Source organism: Mus pahari, chromosome 17 (genome assembly GCF_900095145.1).
Source record: "Mus pahari chromosome 17, PAHARI_EIJ_v1.1, whole genome shotgun sequence".
NCBI classification, from domain to species: Eukaryota; Metazoa; Chordata; class Mammalia; order Rodentia; family Muridae; genus Mus; species Mus pahari.
The window spans coordinates 30,950,966-30,960,739 of NC_034606.1; positions in this window are offsets into that span (position 1 = coordinate 30,950,966).

Genomic DNA, 9,774 nt, shown 5'->3' on the forward strand with positions numbered 1-9,774 from the left:
GCATCAAAACTTGAACCCAGTCTTTTTTTCTCTTCTACACCTAAGACAGAGGTCTTACTGCAGGCTGTGTACCATTTATGGATATGAGATACACTTTTTTTGCCTTATTAGATCTGAGTTTCCCTGTGTCCATTAGTTGGAGTCAAGCTTAATTGTGTCCTAAAGTAACTAGTATTTTATGTCATTATTGTTTACAAATAATCCCCAGTTTTTCTCTCCAGAGCCTTTCCCACTTTGCCATAGAATAGCTTTTCCCTCTCTTCAAGGAGTCAGGTTTCTTTCACTGCATTCTGCCATGATGCTAAGTCTGTGATTTACATTGTTCAAAACATAGGAAGGTGACATTCAGCTAGGCCTGCATCTAGCCTCAAAAGGTCTTGCAATGTCTCCAGCCTGACTCCTAAATCTACAGTCTTTGTATGGACAATCTGGACTGAACAGGTAGAGGATGAAAGGAATTGAAACAGTCACTCCTGGCAATACCATCAGCACTCACCTAGCCAGTCCATTACCTGTTGTCAACCTAAAAGCCTATCATGTTAAATGCAGAACTGTCCAGCTAAGCCCAGACCAAGTGAGTTTATTGTAAGTCATTAAGTTCTAAATGGACTGTCACAGAGCATATTTGGCACAGCACTCTTATCACTGAATCCAGATTTTAAATTGTTCAGCACTATACTTTTATCTCTTCTCAAAATTAGATATTTCCTTATTGTCTTCCTTCTCCCATCTGTCCATCTCCCTTCCATTAAGTCCTATCTATCTATCTATCTATCTATCTATCTATCTATCTATCTATCTATCTATCTATCTATCAATACACACATACACACACACACACATATATATATGTATATATATATATATATATGTATATATATATATATATACATATATATATATATATGTATTAAAATTAAAGAATAAAGTAGCTCAATTCAAGCTATAACTTCAAAGTGTGTTTGTCTGGTTGTCTTCGGGTAGGAGAATATACAGAAAAGACTCATGATCTGGCAATTGCCTAAATTGTCTTGAAAAGAAAGCTTCAACTGAGAAGCAACAGCTCAGAAGGGCTTCTAAGGAAACATATGGGCATATGGGCACTGGTGTCTTGTTAAGAAAAGAACTCTTCCTCAGAGCATCACCAACTTAATTTAAATGTCTTTTTCACTTTCCCCCATAGTCATGACTAGAGAGAAATGAGGTGAACTGATGAGTTTTTCACTGCACTGCCAACTTCCTCACCTGCTCATCTCCAACATAGCCTGGGAAGATTCAGATAGACCTCAATCCTGTAGGAAGAAAGAAAAAAAAAGAGTAGGTGGGGATGGAACCACCCACTTGTTGGTAATGGTACAAACTCTGCCCATTTTACTTCATTGTTTACTTCCGGTTGTAGGTAAGCTCTAAACGGTGACAAGTGACTTTCTTTTTCATCACAGAGGGTATCCTTAGAGAAATGTACCCATAGCCCCCATTATTTATGAGCAAAAATGACCCACAGCATAAGTCTCTAAAGATGCCTCCCTCAAATTCTTCTTGTTTTAAGATCCAGTAACAAATGTTGTTCAAGTGTCTTTTCTGCACTTGTAAATTGAGCTAAAGAAGGCTACTTCCACTGTCTTTTTCTCTAGCATATTGCAAATCAATCTTTTCCTACCATGGTCTCTTAATTAGGGTTTCCATTTCAGTGAGGAGCCACAAAGACCAAGGCAACTCTTATAAAGGGGAACATTTAATTGGAGCCAGCTTATGCTTTCAGAGATTCAGTTCAATACCCTCATGGCAGGAAGCATGTCAACATCCAGGCAGACATGGATGATGCTGGAGAAGGAGCTAAGAGTCTTGATCCTAAGACAACTAGGAGAGATTGGCACCTGCAGGCAGCTAGGAGGAAGCTCTCTTCCACTTGGTGGAACCTGAGCACAGGAGGAGACTTTTACAACCTACTCTTACAGTGATGCACTTCCTCCAACAAGGCCATATCTCCTAAAATTGCCATTCCCTATGGGCCAAGCATATTCAAACCACCGTTCATAGTATTTATAAAAATCTAGCAAGTTCCTTGCCCGAAGAAGCCTCCAGAAGAAAGGATACAGCAGCTTTCATGTTTATGTAAATTCTTCATGCCTGAGGAGTATAGAGTGAGGGCTTTGACTTTTTAAAACTGTATCTTACACAAAGGCAGCATAAAGATAGATCTAGAGTATAGTTCCTGATTTTTTTTTCTTGAAAGATGTTTCTAGTCACTGGACACTTTGTACAGAGTAGTACTCCAGAAACTGGAAAGAACCCAGATGTCCCTCAACAGAGGAACAGATACAGAAAATGTGGTACACTTACACAATGGAGTACTACTCAGCTATTAAAAACAATGAATTTATGAAATTCTTAGGCAAATGGATGTATCTGGAGGATATCATCCTTAGTGAGGTAACCCAATCACAAAAGAAGTCACTAGATATGGACTCACTGATAAGTGGATATTAGTCCAGAAATTTAGAATACCCAAGATACAATTTGCAAAACATGAAACTCAAGAAGAAGGAAGACCAAAATGTGGATAGTTCATTCCTTCTTAGAAGGGGGAACAAAATACCCATGGAAAGATTTGCAGAGACAAAGTATGGAGCTGAGACAGAAGGATGGACCATCCAGAGACTTCCCCACCTGGGGATCCATCCCATAAACAACCACCAAACCCAGACACTATTGCATATGCCAGAAAGATTTTGCTGAAAGAACCCTAATATAGCTGTCTCTTGTGAGGGTATGCCTGTGCCTGGCAAATACAAAAGTGGATGCTCACAATTATCTATTGGATGGAACACAGGGACCCCAATGGAGGAGCTAGAGAAAGTACCCAAGGACCTGAAGGGGTCTGCAACCCTACAGGAGAGACAACAATATGAACTAACCAGTACCTCAGACTTCGTGTCTCTAGCTGCATATGTAGCAGAAGATGGCCTAGTCAGCCATCATTGGGAGGATAAGCCCTTGGTCTTGTGAAGATTATATGCCCCAGTACAGGAGAATGCCAGTGCCAGGAAGGAGTGGGTGGTTTGGGGAACATGGCATGGGGAGGGTCTAGGGGACTTTCAGGATAGCATTTGAAATGTAAATGAAAAAATCTAATAAAATATAAAAATAAAAGTGACTAAAAAATAAGTGCACAATAAAAACCTGGAATACAAAAAAAAGTATACCATCATATCATCTGCAAATAGTGATATTTTGACTTCTTCCTTTCTAATTTGTGTCCATTTGACCCCCTTTTTTGTCTAATTGCTCTAAATAGAACTTCAAGTACTATATTGAATAGGTAGGGAGTGAGGGGACAGCCTTGTCTAGTCCCTGATTTTAATGGGGTTGCTTCAAGTTTTACTCCACTTAGTTTAATGTTGGCTACTGGTTAGCTGTATATTGCTTTTGACTGTCTCCTGAGAGTCTCTGACAGAGTCTGACAAATACAGAGGGGAATGCTCACAACCACCCATTGGACTGAGCAGAAGAGCCCCGATGGAGGACTTGGAGAAGGGACTGATGAAACTGAGGGGGTTGGCAGCCTCATGGAAGGAGCAACAGTGCTAACAGGCCAGACCCCCCCCTCGAGCTCCTGGGGACTGGACCACCAACCAAAGAATACACATGGAGGGACCCATGGAGCTGGCCTCATATGTGACAAAAGATGGCCTTGTTGGACATCTGTAGGAATAGAGGCCCTCATACCTGAGTGTGTTTGATGCCCCAGTGTAGGGGAATGCCAGAAGGGGAAGACAGGAGGGCATGGGTGGTTTGGGGAGCATCCTCATAGAGCCAGGAAGAGGTGGGATCGGATAGACGGTTTCTGAAGGGAAGAAGACATGGAAAGGGTAAAACATTTGAAATGCAAATAAAGAAAAATATCAAATAAAAAAATAAGATTTGGTTTGATTGCAGTAAGTTATAAATGGATACTTAGTCTTCCTTCTTCATTCCTTGATGAGGTCAAAGTAGAAGTATTTGCACTTAGAAGAGGGTCATTCTAAATCAACAGTGTCAAAGAGAACATAGCTCTCATGGGCCTGAGTGCCGGGTAGGGAATGAATCTTGGCTCATTCAGTCTCTGGAGAAGCATCAGGTGCTACAAGTGTAATGGAGAAGTATAATCCTTTAGATGAAGCTATACTCAGTAATCAAATTAAATGAGTGATATTGATTCCAACTTAACTGAATTTGAATCTGAATCATTTTCCAGTGTGGACCAACCTGGTCTTACTGACAAAACCATATTTGTGGCATATTGCTCGTCTGCTGGACTGTACCTTTGCTGCAAATAGCCCATCTGCAGGGACTCTAACACAGGATGGAAAGCCTGCCACTTCAGAACTTGAAAGTGATCAACAGATAACTCTCTTAGCAAAAGCTCTTTATCTAATGGAAATGCCCTTGATCCATAATTAAAATCACGATTGTAATGCCCTTAAGAAGTGTTGAAAAGTAGAGACAAAAAGGATTCCAAGAATTAAAAAGCTCCCTATTCTAAGAATCACTTAACTAGTCCCCACCCCACCCTCACAGCCAATGTTGGCAATTTAGGAAAACAATTGTATGAAAAGCCTAATTGAAATGCTGTGCATCAAAATATTATATAGTGTTTGAAATCAGCAAGCTCGGGATTGAATGCCAGCTCGTAATTACAATTTATATTATCTGTATATATATATATATATATATATATATATATATATATATATATATATAAGATGGTCAACTGCACATCTTTTTTGTTTTTTTTTTCTGTCTTTTCTCTTATAGCATTAAGTGTTGATTCATACCCANATTGAATGCCAGCTCGTAATTACAATTTATATTATATATATATATATATATATATATATATATATATATATATATATGGTTCTTTGTCATAGTCAATAGGGAATTGAGAACTTTCTTCTTTTCTGTCTTTTCTCTTATAGCATTAAGTGTTGATTCATACCCATCTATCCTAAGTCAAATTACATATGTTTATTTGGTGAAAATAGTAAGCAAATGGCCAAACAGAAAGTAAATTCAGGTTAACAAAATAATACAATGTCATGTGCTTGGAATGCATGTTAAGAGGAAAAATATGTACCACTGGTATAAACTGAAGAGAGCATAAAGGCAGGGGATGCCTTGAAGGTCCTTGTTTAGCTTGTTTAGTTAGAAAATCAGTAAACTGTTAGTTATTGTAAATTCTGATAATGGTGTTTGTGTTTGGGTCTCTAGAAAACCCATTAAAATGAAAACAAAATACTGTGAATCAAATTAATGGTGATGAACACAAAGTTAACCACGGTTTGTATTAAAGACCTAACAGATAATCGGTAAATACAGAATCCAATAAGTATAAAACAACAATATAAAGATTTTTGAAAAGAGATAGTGAGATGGTTCGTGGAAAAAAAAAAAGTTATTTAGCTTATGAGCCTGACAAACTGTCTAATTATCTAGAACCCACATAATGGATGGAGAAAATCGACTCCCACAGACTGCCTTCTGACCGCCACACATTCAATGTGACATTTATCACACAGGCACATTTACAGACTGACACTAAGATGCAAACTGTAAAAGAAAATTAAAGATTGAGGAAAATAGAAATGAAACAGAATTATGAGAACTTCGAATAAGCTAGGAGAGCTACCATCTGTCAGTGAACAGGAAATCACACGATGAGATGGTTGTAATTGATGACTAGAGCCATGATTTCAGAGACCTAGAAGTCAGGTCTTGGGTGCTAATGGAACATAAAAGGGTCCAAAATCCTGGAAGAACAGCAAGAAATTGAGTTGAGTGGAATCACACTGTCTGTTTGACACTGAGCATTGCCGTGCTGGCTTTCTGGCTGTCATACTATGTTAGAAATCTAAGGGACAAATACCTTATTTACAAAGGAGTAAACATAGATGGCAAGCAATAATAACTTAGGTAAGACTGAATGTGTTTGATTTAACACATTTTGCAGGTAACCTTCTGTTTCAACTGATGGGAATTGGAGAAACTGACCTAAGCTACACCTCGAATATTTATAAAGTGAAGATAAAATAATCAAGGGAAGTAGAGAGTAGGAGGGACTTGGGAGGAAGAGAAGAGGAGGAGGGGGAAAGTCAGGTATGGGAGAAGATGGAGAAGATGTGCAGGGGATCAGGAAATTGAACAGAGGTGTGTAGCAATGGGGATTGGGAACTGGGATTAGCAACCAGAAAGTCCCAGATGCCAGGAAAGCAAGAGTCTCCCAGGACCCCACGAGGATGAAATTAGCTGAAATACCCCACAAAGGGGAGAGACAACCTGTTCAGACCATATCCAGAGGTTAGGCATGGCTCCCTGGTTGAGGGATGGAGCCAACCACCAAACTCCAAAATTTTAACCCAAAATTGTTCTAGCCTAAAAGGAAGTACAGAGTGGAGCAGAGACTGAAGGAAAGGCCACCCAGAGACTGCTCCAACTGGGGATTCATCCTACATGCAGACTCCAAATCCAGACACTATTGCTGATACCAAGAAGTGCTTGCTGACAGGAGCCTGTTACACCTGTCTTCTAAGAGGTTCTGCCAAATCCTGACCAATACAGATGCAGATGCTCCCAGACAACCATTAGACTGAGCACAGGGATCACAGTGGAGGATATAGGGGAAGGGCTGAAGGGGCCTTATATGGCATCAGTGTGAGGGGAGGCCCTTGGTCTTGTGAAGGTTTGATGCCCCAATGTAGAGGAATGCTAGGGTGGTGAGGCAGAGTGGGTGGGTAGATAGGGAGCACCCTCATAGAAGCAGGGTAAGGGAGGATGAGATAGGGTGTTTGTAGAAGGGGAACCGGGAAAGGGGATAACATTTGAGACGGAAATAAATAAAATATCCAATTAAAAAATAAATATAAGGCTATCAGCAAAAAATAAAATATAGTGAAGATAATATTACTGTAAGATGCAGGGATAAGAGATACCAACAAATCAATGAGGTAATGGAAAGTGCTTAGCAAAATAAATGTTCTTGCTAATAAGGGTTAGCTTAAAGTTTTTCTTCCAGGAATTATATATGATAAGAAAATGAGGAGGTTTAAGGACAGGTATAGAACATAGTTAGGGACCATGCTGGCTTAGTAAAAAGGGGGTTGTAGGTTCTTCTCCAAGGTCTATCACATCACTATATCTGGGGAGTTGACTATGTTTTCAGAACGTGACATCATCTACCTCTTGTTGAGGAAATAGTTAAAATGTTTTAAACAAATAATACCATTTTGTTGTTATCCAATTGATATTTATTTGACTGCGTGTCAAATTGAATTTTTGAAAGTGTTTCGTGGATTATCAGTTTATATTTCTTCTGTTTCTCGGCAGAATTAATATTTTCTTCGTTCAAAGCAGCTCTTTTGAGTAAAGATTTGGTCTTTTATCAGCCATGTGTATGTCAAGCAATTCTTCCATTTTAATGGTTTAACTTTCAATTCTCAAAGTCACCCATGCTTTCTTTTTAAACTTTGTCCATTGTGCACACATTTTTAAAAGAAAATTTCCAACCTAAATCTAGGGAAATATTCAACTATGTTTTCTAGTACCTTTTAAAAGTATTTTTGTGTCATCCAGAGACTGCCCCAGTAGGGATTCATCCCATATACAGCCACCAAAACCGGGACATTGTTGTGGATGCCTGGAAGAGCTTGCAGACAAGGCGCCGGTCTGCGTGCAGGCAGGAACACTACACCTGGAAAGGGGAAAATATTTGAAATGTAAATAAAGAAAATATACAATCCAAAAAGAAAAAAGAAAATGGGGAGTAATTGCAAGCTAAATTGTGTGCTTGTAAAAAAATATATATAATCTCTGCTCACTCCACTGCATCCCACTTTCCTGAAGGAAAAATGTGAAGGTAGAGTTGTGATCCCAGTGTTTATCAGGGTACAGGGGTGTTAGGAACAGGAGGAAAATGGATGGGTGAACATTATCAAGACACACTGTATACAAGCATAAAATGTTCACAGTGCATATTACTAACATATACAACCAATATGCTTTAATATGTAAATAAATGGCTGTAGCAGCTATGAAAGGAGCTGAAGCAAAGGATTGTGGTGTACAGCGGTGGGGGGCAGGTGAAGACTGTCTTGAGGATTCAGACCTCCCCAGAGACTTATCAGAGGAAAGACTAACTGAAACATTGGGAGATGAGGAGCCTTGATTTCCTTTACTTTTCCTTCTTATAATTCTTCTCTGGGATGTTTATAACTCAGTGATGTTCTCTCCTGTGTGACAGCTAGTACAACTGCACCATGAAAGGATGCAATTCTACATTCTCTGTTGGGTGTTATGGTAATGTGTTGGTCTCCTGTTTAAGAGCAAAGAGTTTTCTCAGACACAGCCATGTGAATTTTCATTACTACAAAGTACTTGACACTCTGATGTCTAACCAGAAACCTGACATTGCAGCTATATTGATTGTATTCTTCCCATATCATTGTAGTATGTAGTTATTTGGTTAATTCGCTAGGACTTATTAAACTGAGGTTGAATAAGGTGATGAATGTAAGTATAGAAATAAAATTAATCTATAGATGTGGTTAGTGGGTGGATAGATGAGTGGAGAGATAGTTGAATGTGTAGAATATGAGGAAATAACTGGACCACTAAATTGCCAATTAACTTTATAAAGTAACAATGTTGAGTTGTGTCTTACGGTTGCCAATTTCTCAAATGTGAGAAAAGACTTTAAAAACATTTCTCATGACCTTTCCCTTTTATTCAAGTTATAGATGATTTTTCTGATTATTTCCAAGTTTTGCATATAAAGCTCATAGACAACTCACCTGCTTTGAAAAGAAACACAGAAGATATTTATATACAGGTATCTATATTGGGAACAGAGGAAGGGCCTAGTTAATAAGATCTTAATAAGATTAGTTAACAAGATCTTGGTTTATGTATAAAGTAGCTGCTTATTAACTGTATATCTTAGAGAAAAGTACATGACAGAATGAAAGCATGGCATTTAGTGCTGGGTATGTTTAAAGTTCCGAACTGATTTTAAAAAATCTTAAAAAATAGCGTCAATAAAATCATCGCCGCTATCAGTGTCAGTCAACCTTCCCTTGCTGTAACAAAATGTCTGAGAAAACAACTGAGGAACAAATATTTATTTTGGTACATGATTTCAGAAATGTCGGTCAACAGCCACCTTTCTTTGTTGCTTCTGGATCTATGTTTGTTCATATAAAGCATATGGAGGAATAAATATGGTTAAATAATGTGGCTTGTTTCTTTATGGACAGAAAGAGTGAGAAAAAGGTCCCAACGTCATTTTGAAGCCTAAGTCTCGTGGTTTATTTCCTCCAGTCAGGTCCTGTCTCCTGAAGCTTCTACCACCTCCCATCTACACAGTTCTAGCTAGGTCCTAAGTCATCAGCGCGTGAACCTATGGTGAACTACCAAATTCAAGCATATTAGTCCCTTATAGCACTATGTGAATCATAAGTCGAATATTCTGCACATATTACTTAATTTGTAATTTTCTACACGTCAGAGTGAAGGATATTATATTTCAAAGGTGAAGAGATCAGCCTAGTTCACACATCTGGAAATAAAACTGGAACTGGGCGTCAGGAAATTGCATACCATCATCTATCCGCCACAGAAGTAAATCTTGCCTTTTTCTTTCAGTTTACAGATAATGCTCTTCCTAGAAGACAGACTTCTCTCTCTCTCTGTCTCTCTCTCTTTCTCTCTGTCTCTGTCTCTGTCTCTCTGTCTCTCTCT